Source organism: Porites lutea, chromosome 3 (genome assembly GCF_958299795.1).
Source record: "Porites lutea chromosome 3, jaPorLute2.1, whole genome shotgun sequence".
NCBI classification, from domain to species: Eukaryota; Metazoa; Cnidaria; class Anthozoa; order Scleractinia; family Poritidae; genus Porites; species Porites lutea.
In genome coordinates this window covers 29,075,069-29,091,745 of record NC_133203.1, presented here as the reverse complement: position 1 = coordinate 29,091,745, position 16,677 = coordinate 29,075,069, and the positions used below count along the sequence as shown (strand labels likewise).

The window sequence follows — 16,677 nt, the reverse complement described above, 5'->3', positions numbered from 1 at the left end:
ATCTAACACAAACAACCGTCCAGCACCAAACCTGCCCTCCGGGAGTGACAGTCAGGGACGAGCTTCTGTTGAGCCGCGGGCCAACCCCGGTAAAGCCCGTCCAACTTGCGTTTTACCTTAGGGGTTATAATGACTCCATTTCCGACTATCTTATACAAGGCTTTGTTCACGGTTTTTCCATACGATATTTAGGTTCTTTAATTGCAATGCGATCCCAAAATCTTAAAAGTGCCAAGGACAATCCGACTAGCGTGACTGAGAAGTTGTCTAAGGAGCTCACAGCAGGCAGAATTGTAGGTCCATTCGACGTACCACCTTTCGACCCCTTTAGGGTATCCCCCCTGGGCATTATTCCCAAAAAGTCTCCGGGCGAATTCAGGTAAATTCACCATCTCTCCTACCCGGCGGGGTCATCGGTTAATGATGGTATCCCTAAAGAGCTACAATAAGGGACAAAAGTAGTTGACACACTTGTTTAAAAGGGGTGCTTTTAACAAACATTTAATTCATTTACTATTTCATTCCTTTTAAAGGCCGTAAATACCCCGACCCCCCGAATCAATGTTGTCTGAAGTAGAAAAAGACTTAAGGGTCCAAAATTCAACATTGATTTTGGGGGGAAGGGGTTGGGGTAGACAGGGGAAGGGGATAAGTATATCCACTATGCAAAAAGGGGCCATTTTACGGAAGTGTGTCAACACTTTTGTCCCTCATTGTCTGAATGCAAAATTGTGCTACTGCACACGAGTTCAGCCGTGTATGACACTGATTTTAACTGAGATTAAAGGAATCAATGACATAATTATGTCATTGGTGGTAGGGGTGACATAGACTTATTTACGACCGAATTATAGGGCCAATTCGAATTACGCGATGACGTAATAAAAGGGCTGCGATATCCAGAATTAACGTCGATATGGTTTACAAGCTAAAAACTGACGCTGAAACTCGCGCCTAAGTACAACTTTTGATGAATTTCAAGGGGGTGAAAATATTTTTAATAAAGTGAATATTTCTCGTTCTTCACTTTATCCGATTGTTAAGGCCCAAAGAATCACGGATAGGGTAAGGATTGACACGTAGTGGGGATAGTCACTGGCCGGCCACGGAAATATGGAGCGTTAGTGAGGAGCGGCCGTCACTGCGTTGAATATCGAAACTACGGAAAAGTGAAGGTAAATTCATGGCCAATTCAATAAAAAACTAAGGACAGCGTAGCAAACATTGCAAGTGTACACGAAAACAATTACTTTCAATCCCACCTCGTGACACCCCGTGTGACATGATAACGCAACGCAAATAGCGTGACATAAGCGCATATGTCTGTGTATTTCGACTGCATTTCTCAAGCGAAACCCTGTGTTTTTGTCTATTGTCGGCAGAGAAAATGAAAAGAGAGCTTTGAAACGTGAACTGGTATTTGAATCTCAAAGAAAACGACAGCTCCAACTGAGGAAAACACTGCTTCCTTCGTGTTACAACGGTTAACCACGTTTCGGCAAACGGAAAGTAACTTAGTCTGTTATGACCTCTTAATGTCGATATGTATTCTCATGGTTAACCGTTGAAACTCCTTATTTGCACCACATCGCTGGAATTTTTCTCGCCAAGAATACGTATTGCGAAGCACTTTCTACATAGCGGAATCTTCTTTCGCCTTTTGTGAGGAATTAGCGCATAAAAAAGGAAAATTTTTCAGCGCACAGCCGTCATTGATCACGTGTTATCCCGCTTTGCTTGTCATCAAGTGAACTTCTGGGCCAAAGTAATTGCTGTTTTGGCGATGATACAAACTGGTGTGTCTATCTTGAAAACAATTTCTTTGGCATTCTGTGATTTGCGAGCTGGGAAATGAAATAGTTGTCCGTCCAACATCAATAAACAATCAGCAGGCGGTCATGTAAAATCATAATACAAAAGTACATTCCTAGCCTGGTCTAACCTGTTCGACGCTTACCTACGCTAAAGGTTTGGATCAGTTAGGTTGGAAAAGGTCTCAAAAAAATAAAAAACACATCTATATATAGGGCATAGCCATAAGTAGTTGACACACTTGTTATGAGCTTCATAACCTGTATATTGTTCACGTCCTTTCACTAATGGAAAAGGTCAATGTCAAAAATAATGCATGTTCCCTCTGTTACTCTGCAGTACTTCATTCGCTTAAGTGAACCATTTACCAGAACAATTTTCATAGTACCTTAATGTTTCCATCCTTTTTCCACTATTGATAATACTTGTGAAAACATTACATCCGCAGCAACGGCATTGATCACAACACAAATCATTTCGTCTCGACCCGACAGGGTATCAGGAACGCGCGCAGGAGTACAAGATTAAGTAATGACATACGCTTCATACATTTTACTCTACGTATACTACAAATCAGGATGAAACTTTATAAATTGATGTTTAAAAACAACCAATTTGGCCCATAGAGTAACGTCATCGCACAAAAATTCAGCAGCGTCAAAAATCTAGCCGGAAAACACAGATACATATTTCAGACAATCAGGGACAAAAGTAGTTGACACACTTGTTTAAAAGGGGTGCTTTTAACAAACATTTAATTCATTTATTATTTCATTCCTTTTAAAGGCCGTAAATACCCCGACCCCCCGAATCAATGTTGTCTGAAGTAGAAAAAGACTTAAGGGTCCAAAATTCAACATTGATTTTGGGGGGAAGGGGTTGGGGTAGACAGGGGAAGGGGATAAGTATATCCACTATGCAAAAAGGGGCCATTTTACGGAAGTGTGTCAACACTTTTGTCCCTCATTGTAGCCACCGTGAGATATGCAACCATTGATGATGCCATTCGTCTTATTAAATCGTTAGGGAAGGGCTGTTTTCTGGCGAAAACAGACATTAAATCAGCTTTCCGAATTATTCCCGTATCCCCCCACGATTTTCCGTTGCTCGGCATGGAATGGCAGGGAAAGTTCTATTTTGACAAATGCCTTCCCATGGGGTGTTCCTCGTCCTGTAATATATTTGAAACCTTCAGCACTGCGTTAGAATGGATCGCTATGAACAAATTAAACGCGTCGGCGGTCATACACATTTTAGACGACTTTTTATTTATTGCGCCCTCTAACGAAAAATGTCAAGGAGACCTCAATAATTTTCTTACTGTTTGCCAACATATAGGCATTCCGATCGCCAACGAAAAGACTATGGGGCCTGACAGAGCTTTACAATTTGCAGGCATCACGTTAGATACCGAATTGATGGAGGCTCGCCTTCCTGAGGAAAAACTTGACAAATGCCTATCCCAGTTGAGCTACTTTTGTTCGCGTAAAAGCGTTACTTTAAAAGAGCTGCAGTCATTAATAGGGCTTCTCAATTTTGCCTGCTGTGTTGTGGTGCCCGGACGCGCTTTACTCCGCCGTTTAATTGACTTGACAAGAGGCGTCCGGAAACCTACCCATCACGTTAGATTAACAAAGGAAAGTAAATATGATCTACAAGTTTGGCTCAATGTTTTGCGATCGTATAACGGCAAATCCTTTTTCCTCGGCTCACGCTGGTACACTACCAAAACCCTCAAATTATTTACCGACGCGGCGGGTTCTCTTGGTTATGCCGCGATATTTGGAAAGCACTGGTTTTTCGGGGAATGGCCTGCCGCTTGGAAAACATTTAACATCACTATCTTAGAGTTCTTTCCTATTGTCCTGGCAATCGAAATTTGGGGACCGCTTATGCGCAACAAATGTATTGTTTTCTTTTCGGATAACCAAGCAGTGGTTGAAATAATCAATAAGCAAACTTCTAAGGACCGTTCAATCATGGTTCTACTCAGGCACTTTGTTCTTTCCACACTCAAATACAATATTTTGTTTCATGCTAAGCATATCGCTGGTTGCATTAACCACGAAAGCGATGCTTTATCTCGGCTACAGGTAGAGAAATTCAGATTACTAGCACCTTCCGCGGACCCACAACCGACGCCGGTTCCGGGGGGCCTACTACCCAACAACTGGCACATCACTTGACCGAGCTTCTGCACTCAGCCATTACGAAGGGATCACGTAGGACTTACGAACGAGCGTGGAAGACATATGTCGAGTTTTCCTCTGAATTTTGCGACTCTCGCCGCTCGTTGCTTCCAGTCTCCGTCAACAATTTAGCGTTGTTTATATCTTATCTTTCAGCGAAGAAGTTTGCATCCTCCACAATCTCGACATACGTCTCAGCGTTAAGTTACGTCCACAAACTTGGTAATTTCCCGGATCCCACCAAAACTTTTTTAGTGCAGAAGCTTTTAACGGCTCACAGTAGGCTTCACTCCTCACCGGATGTTCGGCTTCCCATCACACGCAGCGTGTTGCAGCACTTAGTGCTCGCCTTAAATCACACCAATTCATCGGCGTTTCAAAGATTGTTATATCAAACCATGTTTTTAGTAGCCTTCTACGGCTTTTTTCGTGTGGGTGAACTCACGGTCAAGGGCGCGAATTTGAAATCCCTAGTACACGTGCAAGACCTCCATTTTCAATTTTCGAACAATGTCGTGACCTCGGCGACCATTGTCATAAAAGACTTTAAACACAACAACACCAGGCGCCCCTTTTCAGTGTTTTTGGAACGCGCTGAGGGATCTACGCTTTGCCCAGTGGCTTATTTACAATGCTATTTGTCTACCAGGGGTGCAACCCCGGGTCCCTTGTTTTGCTTTGCTGACGGATCTCCAGTTAAAACTAGCCAGTTTACGCAGCAGCTGCAACAAGCCTTGAATTTTTGTGGCCTTGATTTAACTAAATACAAATCTCACTCTTTCCGGATCGGCGCCGCCTCTCTAGCAGCTGAAAAAGGCTTATCGGATGCTCAAATTCGTCACCTTGGCCGTTGGAAATCCGACGTATTTAAACTATACATTCGTCAACCTACAGGAGTATCTAAGGATTAAGCTCGCCTTTCAGTCATGGGCTGGGGCAACGCATATTTCTAGATTTTGCCTATTTTTTATTTTTTATTTATTTAATTTTTATTCTATTTTAATTTTTAGTTTGTCTTAGTGACTCTGACACAGCTAAGACATGGGCTGGTTGTGTCTTACTGCACGTAAGCTCGCCTTACAGTCAGGGGCTGGGGCAGCAATGACTTATAGATTAATCATGTTTATTTCCGGTTTTTTCTGTTACATTCCAACTTTGACATATTATTATAACTAGCTTGGGGGCTTCGAAGCTCGCCTGTCAGACTTGGGCTGGGGCGGCAATTCTCCCATTTCAAACAGAGCAGTTGTTTAGGTACCTCTTATTTTAACTCGTAAGGTCTCCAGGAACATGTCAGAAATCGGCCTGGTGTTCCCCTTTTTTGCCTTTTCGTGTTGGGATCTTGTCTTGCGTGCGTGCCCGCGGCTTTGGTTGGGGCTCGCCACAGAATGTGGCTTGTGGCTAATTTTCGCCCCAACTTAATTCACTGAATCAAATAACTGTCATGTTACACTAAGCGATGATTCTCGGTTAATGTGACACTTAAGCACTTGTAATCGGTTTGTAATAAACGCCACTTGAGTGGCCAAATTATTCCAAATACGTGTCTCCTTCATTCAGTGAATCCTGGCTGCGTGCACGAACGCAATTATAAATATTTCAGTCTATTGTCTATATAGTTGGTATAACTGAGCCGCTCTCTGCATAAATGACCCATTATTGACTCGGCGCGATAATGGGTTTTATGATGAGGCGGGGCATTATCTTATCTTTAAGTGCAAGCTGCAGAGGTGGATAGTCAAGATAACGATAGTTGGCTAGGCACCACACACAGAGCGGGCTATAAATTTGTGAGCTTCGCTATCGCTCCCCCCTTTTTCTGCCAACGCCGATCGTGAGCTGTTTAGCTTTTCAATAGTGAACTTATTTCTTTCTCCAACCCTCCTCCATCCCCTTGGCTCCTCCTCTGCTCTTGGTCATGGTTCTTTTTCACAGGGGCTAATTTTCGCCCCAACTTAATTCACTGAATCAAATAACTGTCATGTTACACTAAGCGATGATTCTCGGTTAATGTGACACTTAAGCACTTGTAATCGGTTTGTAATAAACGCCACTTGAGTGGCCAAATTATTCCAAATACGTGTCTCCTTCATTCAGTGAATCCTGGCTGCGTGCACGAACGCAATTATAAATATTTCAGTCTATTGTCTATATAGTTGGTATAACTGAGCCGCTCTCTGCATAAAGGCTTTTAAATCACTTTGTGATAGGGTATCCCTCTCCTTTACAAAGGACAAAAAACAACGCAGTGTCTTTCAGTTCACCCACAATTACTAGGCCTCCTCTGGCATGTCTTTTCTTCTTTTGTTTTGGTAAAATAATCTCGTCCTCTCTTGTTTCTCCACTGTGTAATTTCAGAAGTAATTAACTTCGTCCTTCTCTCTACTATATTATCAACATTTCTCTTTATGGCCGCTAACTCCAGTCCTATACATTTCTCTTTTTCCTCCAGAACCAGCCTTGTTTTTTCATCCTTACATGTCACTACAACACAAACAGCTGTATATTCCACATCTGCTTCCTTTCTTAAGTTATATATTTCAAACTTTAACCGTGCCAACGTACTGTACAGTCTATCAATTTTTTGCAAATCATATCTTATACCAGTAGTGATATAGCGAGATTTCAAAACCTTTGCAAACCAAGTCTCTAATTCTTTAGACATTGTTCAATTTTAGCACCTTCACAAAACAATCATTCTCGCAAGTATCAAAATAACGATTGCACGTAAGTATTTCTGCTCACGCCTCAAAAATTTTCAAAGAAAAACGAATAATTATTTAATTCAACAGTACTCCGCTCGCCACGCGCACTGGAAATAGTTACATTCCCTTGAAAAATTTAAAAAAAACTTGACGTAATCTATGCAATCGCGTAGCCTATACAGATTTCACAAGTTCACCAGTCGTTTCCCAACACAGCGAACTTCGCCATCGAGGTAAGCATTCCTAACCTTTCAATCTCTGCGTTTAAGCTAAATATAAACACCTAGTATGTAAATACCTTACGAGGATAAAAACAATCAAGATTCATTCACCCTTACAACTATAGACAACCATAATGGACACACCAATAGGCCACAAAGATAAACGACCAAGAGTAGAGGTATGTAGTAGTGATTTTCAAACAAAAGGCATCCTTAAATAACAAAAAGGCACGTAGGGCTCAGCCAAATGGTACCATAAAGGCGTCGAAACGTGTAGAAACAGGCCTTTTCTCCGAAACCCGCCCCATTCCCCATCAGCTATTAATTAATTCTGTCTACCTCCCCTCCCTGACCTGTTTCCTTGATTGCCTTCTGAGCTCCTGATGAGACAAGGCTTTCAACCTTTTGTTGAGATAGGATGTTTTTCGTTTTTAAGGATGAGTTCATCATATCTTATTTATCGTTTAGACCGACGAACCACGTTGCTTTAAAATGTAAATGAAACAACCATCTCATCAACAGAAAAATTATCTTCTCATTATAGGGCATGATGTGTCACATTACCAAGGAGAATGTGGGAATTGATCATCGAAAATTTGAATATTATAATTCCGACTTATTCATGGCATTATTTTAATTACTGAAAGATTTTGGATAAAATTAAAATTCTCTTAAGGCACTACCTACTTGTAAGTAATCAGACAGCGGTGGATATTTACTCCATGAAATGTAAACTACAAAATAAACATCTTGTTTTGCAGTTATTTTCACAATCCTCAACCAAGTAAAGACACCGTGTTGAAAGAAGTTTCTCAACTGAGGGTTCATTTTGAAAGTTATTTAAAGAGTAAACAACGTGGTGCAGTAACAATTGACTTTAGAGGAGATGTTTTCAAATTTTTGTTCCGAGGAAATAGTCAGGGAGCATATGTCATAAAATAAATTTCCGTGAGATTTTTTTTTGGTGAAAGCAAACCACCTACCTAAATGTGTTAAGGGAAACCTGAGGAACACAAAAAAATATTGTCGACAATTTTGTAACCTGCACCGGCGGTCGCTATGGGGGACCTGTTTTTAGACCTATATGGCTCAACATGGAATTGAGGCTCTAATATAAAATGGCGTGTAAATACAATTAACTACAAAAAAAGATTTCCACAAAAATACCAGAAATCTTTAATATAGTCTATCTAATACATATCCATAGACTTAAGTACTAAATATTGAGCACATGATCAACACTGCACGAAAGCGAGGCTGGTCATTTGTTGCCTTCAAATAAGCATCAAAGGCATGAATTTTGGTATCGAAAATTGATCAGAGATCGAAAGTAATTTGTCATATTCGGCTTTGGAAGCCACCGTTTATGGTATCCGTTGGGCGCATGATCTTTTTGGATTATCCAATCCTTGCCATTCCAACCGTGTGAAAGGTATCCTTGAATCAGCCAAAAGAAGCCTTTCTAGACCGATAGTCAAAAAAGAGCCCGTGACTCCTGATATGGTTTTAAGCATATGTCAGAAATTTGCATCAGCTAATGCTAACTTGTCCGATTTACGCACCGCTGCTATTGGTGTTACAGCTTTCGCCGGGTTTTTGCGCTTTAATGAACTGGCTAATTTACCTGTTGTGATGTTAAGTTTTGTAAAGACAAATACGTTGAACTATTTATTGCCAAGAATAAGACTGACATTTACAGAAATGGAAATGTTGTTATGTTGACTGGGCATATTACTTGCCCGTATAATTTGTTGAATAGATACATCCAGGCTGCTGGTATTGATTTCTCCTCTAACTTAATGTTTTTTCGCTCGTTACATTTCGTAAAATCTAATGCATCTTATACTATAAGGAGCACAGGCATCTCCTATACCCGTACTCAGGAAGTAGTTTTGCCTGCTTTTTCTCAATTACGTTATTCCACTAACTTATTCGGCCTCCATAGTCTTAGATCAGGGGGCGCTACCGCCGCTGCGAATGCGGGTGTTAATGATAGGCTATTTAAGCGCCATGGACGTTGGCGTTCAGACAAAGCCAAAGACGGTTACGTTAAAGATAATTTAGAAGCTTTGTTATCAGTTTCAAAAAGTTTAGAGATTTAATTTCTTTGGTTTTTCAATTCTCTGTTCTCTTTCTTTATTTTATTGACAGGGTTGATAGTCTACCTATCAATAAACGAGATGCCTATTCCTGATTCTTGTCTGCGTTTCATGGTTTCTAGAGTGAAAATGATTTGTTCTCGTTTCACCGCAGAGTGATTAGAGAACAAATATATATTCCCAAAGTCCCAGTAGAAGTTTGAAAGGTGTTAATCTATGTTTCTTTTTATATAGTTTATCTAGAATATTGGATAGACAATAATCTTACCCTCCAGATTTTTATAAGAGTGGGTGCTGTACCCTGATGGATTCCATCCGTTTGCTCTAACAATTTATCTGGCAACAGCTTGAGAAGCTTCCGTTTTTCATCCCCATTTAACTTGTCCAGTCCACTGTCACAGAACCCTTTCCATCAGCATTTTTCTTTTCCCATACATTAAACGTCACTCCACAGCTGTTGATGGTCTCTGCCAATTTTCGAAGATGTTTCCCTCGCTCAAGCTTTTCCCTCCTTTGTGCCATTAGTATGCTTTCCTTGTCATCCCGTTCAATGGCATCTTCAATTAGATTACTCATTAGAACATCTGTGATCCTCAAAAGAAGGTGTAGCTCATCCAGCACAATGTGGTCGAGGGGAATGTTTAGCAGAGGTTGATTTATACAGCAGAATTCCTTGTTCCCATTTTCAACATACTGTGTCACTTAAGCCAGGGTAAGGCACATGGGGTCGCTGTGGTAGTGTGTGTCAGGTTTGGACATATCCCATCTAAAATAAGAAAACAAAGGGCAGTCAACACAACAATCTACAGTTAATGAACATAGTGTAATGTTACACTGTGTGGTGTGCGGTGCTTTGAAGTAATAAGGAAAAGGGTTAAAAAAAGGGTTAATGGCATTTTTCCCCTCTTAGCTACTGCTACAGGGTTCTTTATTTTATTTATTACCTTTCATGTTTATGTATCTTGGACCAGATGCAGGCATAATTGGAATTTGCCGCACTTCTCCCACTGACAACAAGAAGAAACTGTTGATAGAAGCGATAAAATATCCATCTAAACAAAGAGACCCCAACACTGTCATTGTAGACACAAATTTGTAATTTATTATCAGCATCTGCATAAATATAGGTATCTTAATTATACATACTTTATAGTCTCCACCCCAACACACTTCCACTGGGACTTTTTGTCCAGACTTTATCTCCACCTCTCCATCAGCAATTACTTCACTGATTTCGTTCCATGCATCAGCAAAACTAATTTTAATTGACTCGAAAGAATCAGAACCACTCATGACTGTTATGGTGTTTGTAGCTAAAAGAAATCAAACAAAGTAACTTGTTTCAGAGGAAAAACATTAAAAAGCCTACCTTGTGTTATTACACTGTAGGGTTATTATCATTAATGAGTTTGTCATGAAGTCACCTCTGGCAGATAGAACATCCTCTGAGCCATTCAGGATGCAAAAGCTGAGAATGACATAGTTGATAAGCTTTGTCATTCTTGCCCAATCACCACTAATCTTTAATTTGATAGTGTGGTCTTCAGGAAGTTTTCCATCTTCTTTCGGTGCATGACAAAAAAGAAGAACTATTAAGATTTGGTTGAAGAGCCTTTTCATTACCTGATATTTATGGATAGTGAGTTAATACTTGCCAGGATATTTAGCTTGTTGATAAGAGCTTCCTTTAAAGACACTTGAGCACCAGGTGCATCTCCAAGGGTTGACCTTATGGAACATGCACTGTTGAGCTTGTCCCGACACTGCCTTATCAGGCATGATTTGGGCATCCCATTCACTTCCATGTTTAGCTCGTAGCTGAAGGCATTACCCACTGAAAATTTATCCATGAGGTACAGAACAGTCTCAGCTTTCTCCTTGTCAGCTTCAGACAGACTATCATACTGCTTGTTTTTACTCTGTTCGTTGTGAGATGCATGTAAGTGGGCATCTTCGCTTGTGGAGATTGTTGAATCAGGATTTGGCTGACTGGTTTGAGGGGAATCTGGGTAAATTTGACTCTGAGCCAGTGGTGGGCTTTCAGATGGAGAAGGCGAAGAGGAAATTTGTTTTTATTTTATGTTGATAGAATGGACATGTCCTTCACTATCTGAAAGCTGTAGAACCTCTGTCTCTAAGGCAAAAGTTTTTGCGAACCAAAGAGCTTTCTGGGCCCTCCTTCCAAGTTCCTGTGATCTTCTTTCTACCTGCCTCTTTGATAAGTTGGTGATGTCTTTTACAAAGGGCCTTAAATGCATATTCGCATTTCCTTCAAGCTTTCTGATGTACTTAACCATGTTTTCATTCGTCTCTTTCATCACCTTTATTTCTTCCTTTGCACTTATTCTATGCTGTTCACTCTTCTCCTTTATTTCCAGGTATAATGTTTCCTTCTCCTTTTCCAGGTTTTCAAACTTTTGCTTCCACTCTTCAATGTCATAATTCAAACGTTTTATTCTGTCCTCTTGTTCCTGGGCTTTTCCCTGTAATCTCCTGTTTTCTTCTTCCAAATCGCCCACAGTCATGATGTCACTTCTCAGGATTGAAAGTTTTGTCCAGGAATGCTTTTTTTCCCTCTCCTCTGGAGCTCCTGTAGCTTTCTCTTTGCCTCAGAAGCATCCTACTTTAATTCTGGACAGCAAACTTTTGGAGTTTGTTTTGAATTTAGCCATTCCATAACCAACAAGATTGTTTAGCAGCTCAACGTAACTTTCCTCACCATCGGGGAACTTTAGCTTTTCCCATGCAATCAACACTCTATTCCTGATCTGCAGGATGTAGATGACTTGGTCACCAGTTACTGCTTGATCCCAAACCTACTGCAATTTATTTTTCATTGCATCGCCATTTATTAAAAACTCGATTTCCTCTCGACTTTGAGCTTTGTCAGACATTTTAAGCTGAATTGACCAAAAACAACACAAAACCCGCCAGCATTATAAGAACTGTGTTTACAATTACAATTCTCCCGCCTTTTTTCGCGAGAGACTGGTCAGAAGATATTGGTCACTCATGTCTTCCCAGGGCCCTCTCGCTCAGCCCATTGTCCTCGATATGTATTCTGGGTAATTTTCAAGATGGACGGGGAAAACTTCTGAAGAAAAGGAGGACAACTCGTGCAATAATTTTGATCTTTAATCGAGAAGTTTCGAGATGTATCACATGCAAGTTGCGGGTAAGCTAAGCTAAAGCCTTTTAACCTTGCAACGTTAACTCTATAAAAGACTTGTTGAACTCACTCCACTGGCAAGTTTTAGGAAGGAAGCTTCAATGTGGCGTACATGACATGTAAACACGCACAACACGGCTGAGCCGTGGTCATTTTGTAAAAATGCGAACCAGGAAACGTTCATCACTGACAATTCTTAAGAGTTTGCTAGACAAAGTCGATAGTGGAGAGTATTTTCTTGTTAATCAAGTTAAATAAGGTATACCCCTTTGCACAACACTTTTTTAAAAATAAGTAGGCCTGAACAGAAAATATGGTCATTTTTTTGGTTTTCATAAAGAGTTTACTATCAAGTTAACTTGATCCTTCTTTCTTTTGTAGAAATCAAGGTGTCGCTCACCGGATTGTCCAAGTTTAAGGAGAGAGTTTCTAAAATACAGGAACTGCTGTCTTTGCGAAAAGGCATCAACCTTCATTTGCAAGAAATTAAAATGGATTATCCCGAAGAAACGAAAAGGCAATCATTTCTAGCAGTGAAAACAAACAGTTGGGCTCGATTCCAAGGGAAACCATCAGTGAAGTGGACGGAATGGTCAAATTGAAGACTTAAAGATAAGTCTCATAACGCTCAAGGACAAAGAAATTTCATTTCATTTCAGTAAAATTGATCGTGTCATAAAAATTTCCTCAGCTGAGTTGTCATTCGTCAGCTTCCCCGGTTTTTTATACTAGTTCTTTGAAGAACATTGACACAGACTGCTAAAACATTTTTTCCCAATTCTGGAGTCAGTGATAACAACTGATGACATGTCATGTGATACCTATTATGCCCACCTGTCTATTGAAACAGTGTTGTTGATTTAAAAAAAAAATAAAATAAAATAGAATATCCTACCTGTGCTTTTTCTTCAGCTACATTTTTTGTATCAATTCATGATTGTTTTATTTTCATTTTTTTATCCCTACCGGTAATTTATTATTCTGCCAAATAATTATATAGCTATAATAAATAATATATGATGATGATGGTGATGATTATTATTATCATGATACAACCACCAAATGGTATAGTTTGGTGTCTGAATGCTATGTAATATTGATAAAGAACATGACTCCACATCACTAGCATATCTGTACTTAAGCCTGTCCAATTAGGAAAATCATTCAATTTAAATAAATTTAAATAAGATTTGGCATCATTCAACTTTGGAGCTCATCTGAAATTTTTTGTTTAATTTTTTCGTAATTGGGCAACATGGAGCCTACTATATATATAAGACACACAAAGATTGCAAGGCATCTTTTTAAGTATATTACTAAAGCATATTACTAAGGTTTAACCCTTATCACCTCAACAGTAGGTGGATCATTTTCCCCTAATTCGCACAAACTCGCAACTGATGAGCAAGCTCAATTTTTCCTCATATCGCCTTAACTCGCCTAAACTCGCATTAGCTCGCATAATCTCGCGGCGAGTTAAGGTCCCAGAGCAGGCCTTTGTCTGGAAATCTTACATGTACCTAAGTACATTTCTAATCATTTATGAACGATTCGAGTTACTTGTAGCATGGTTCATTTCACTTCAAATAATAACTGTTAGCCCTTAACAATATTTTATAATCTTTACTCCTTGGATTAAGTACTTTTCTGAAATCCCTGGGTATTCTTTCTTTACTTAGGAAATTTGTACAAGGGCTCAATTTGAAAGTAACAATACAAGTACTTGCAATGCGGGGGATGTGGTCAATGGTTTGGTAGTGACACCAGCACCAATGATGCCAGATGAAGTTGAAACCTCAGCTTCAGGTGACAGCTCAACCACTTCCTGTGTTGGAGATGTCCTTCAAGAGAGTGACATGTTAGAAGCAAGAGTAGAACCAACAGCTCACATTCTGGCCTCTTCAGGCAAATTCTTGTGACAGAGGCACTTAAAAGCCCCCAGTACGTAAAGTACCCTACAAAGAGTTATCCGACTGGGCACAAAGGCTTGTCAGGGCTGACTTCATTGGGTTGATGAGAGATGAAGTAATGAAAACTGTTCATTTTGTGCCAGATAATAAGTTACAATTTATGAACGTATTACTTCAAAACAAGAACATCTATTCAGTATTTGGGCTTGATGTGGATAATCAAGACGTTTGAAATAACCCAACCATGCAATCTCTTGCAAAAGAGTGCAGAGCTTGTAAGGACAAAGAAAGAAAAGAGAAGGGAGAAGAAGGTCCTTGAAACAAACAAGCAAGATTTGCATTGGTAATTCGCTTAAGGGTTCACGTGTAACTCTAACAGGTGCAAAAACACCACAGCACTTCAAGGACATGCACTGGAAAACTTGAACCATTTAGTTGGTAAAATCTCAGTAAATCTCTATATCTTCCTTGTAAATTGCAATGTCTATAAACGTGCACACTTACAGACATTTTACAAACGCTGTAAAATGTCTGTAGATTTACCTACAGTGACTAGATCGCATAAAATGTCTGTGAAATCCTCATGTTTTCCTTGTAAATTTTTAGCATAATTTACAGAGATTTTACAACCAAATAAAAATCATTGTAAAACCTGTACAGAATCTCTGTAAAAAAAATGAAGGAAAAAAACTCGGAGAACATAAAATGTTAACAAAATTCCAATAAACATCTAGCAAAAAAACACAAAATGTCTTTAAAATGTACACAAATTAAGTGCACATAATGTTTATCAAAAGTGTATGTAATGTCCTTAACATATACACGGAGTACCACATGAAATCTCTGCAAAATGTTGATGTTATCTCAGTAAAAAAAGGCACAGAAGCAAATCAGAACGAAAAGCAAGCACACAAAATCCCTACAAAATGCCCGTAAAAAGAGAAAAAAACCTGCACTACAAAATGTCTGTAAAATGCCCATTAAATGTACCACGAAATGTCCGTAAATGAAGTTCACATAAAAAAATGCAAGGGGTGACAGGCTGCACATCCAAACCGGCATGAAACCTTGTGTTACCCTTTTATACTTTAGCTCTAACAAGCATGTCCTTTCGGTATTTTCCTTTCTTGTAGGAAATGATAGGTGGTTCTTAAAAATTGGGCGAAGTAACGAAGTGTAAGATTCCACTTTTTCATTACAACTTATTTTTAAGTAGACGCTTAGGGCTGGTGCTGTGTCACGAAAGGCAATATTTATTTTACCTCTTTGTTGATGTGTTTCAGGAGTGCAGACAGTCCGGGAGAATTTCTGGATATATGATGACATCACCGCTAATGGCTTCTTGGGCCTTGCAAGAGAAATCAGTATTCACAATGCTTTTGGGCCGCTTTTATTTTTGTCCCTTTTCTCTATCCCATGAGACCACGCATTATTTGTAAAGGAACATCAGAGGAACACGTGAAAGAAAAGAAAGATGGTGTGTGTCTCCGCAACCCTGAGAAAAATCTCCCGAAAGTGACGTCAACGGTAATGTTTTTGAAACTTTCTGAGTGGAGTGGTCATTGAATTCCTGCACATTTCAGGTAAGTAATAATTCTTTTTGTTTTTGAAAAAATTACTCCGAGAAACTAGAGTAAATTTTCTTGTTGATTATTCAAAGCACGATACTTTAGTTCATATGCACGACCTTTGAAGATCTGTGAAGTGTGTAATTTCGGCCCCTTCACTGGTTCAAGTATGGTGTGAGCGTTTCGTGGATATCATACATATGTATTCTAAACTGATCCTTAGTTTTTGTTGTTGTAGTTTGTGTCCTTATGGAAAAACATACATCGTTTCTAAAGAGTCGCTGTCGTCTTTGTGGAAAACAAATAAAGGGAAAGGTTGATATTGCCGACAAACAATCCTTTAAGCAGGAACTATGGTTGAGATTTCAAATAGATGTCGATGTTGACAGGGAAAAATTCACCCTACTCTCATATGCCCAGCGTGTAAAAGGCTTCTCAACAGAATACGAGGCGCAGCAGACCTAAGCTCTGCTTCCACCTCAAAGCAACCGTTTTTATGGGGGAGACATGATGATCAAGACTGTCCATGTTGTAAAAAGAAAATGAACGCTGGGCGCCCATCGGAAGAAAACAAGCAAGCACAGGATGAGAAAATGGATGGAAGCGAAACTGACAGTGGTGAGGAGAGTGAGCAGTGGTCAGCAATTTGCCACTCTCATGGAAAACATTCAAGTAATGGACAGAGAGTTGGCCCAAGTGTGTGCTGAAAATCTCTCCAAGCAGTTTGAGTTAATTTTTTTGGACAGAGAAAATATGGATACATCAGTCAAGAATTTAACTTTGGATGACAGGATGCTAATAACTTCGTCAATTTTTCTTTAGAGAAGGAAAATGTCAAGGGTGACATTGCATCTTATTCTAAAAGTTTCAAAAATCTCCATGCTCTGCTACGAGTGACTCCACATGGGTGGTTCAAACACGGAATTCTATGTTGACTTGTGCAATTGACTCGCTGTGCCACAACAACACCAAGCCTTACGAAAAGGCTGTGGCTTCTGATCAGC

The 16,677-nt window shown here is 39.7% G+C and overlaps 1 pseudogene; it reads right to left on the bottom strand.

Annotated features, from left to right (window-relative positions):
* Positions 1–9,401: 9,401 nt before the first annotated feature.
* Positions 9,402–11,551, bottom strand: LOC140932118 (uncharacterized; annotated as a pseudogene).
* Between the last annotated feature and the right edge of the window lie 5,126 nt (positions 11,552–16,677).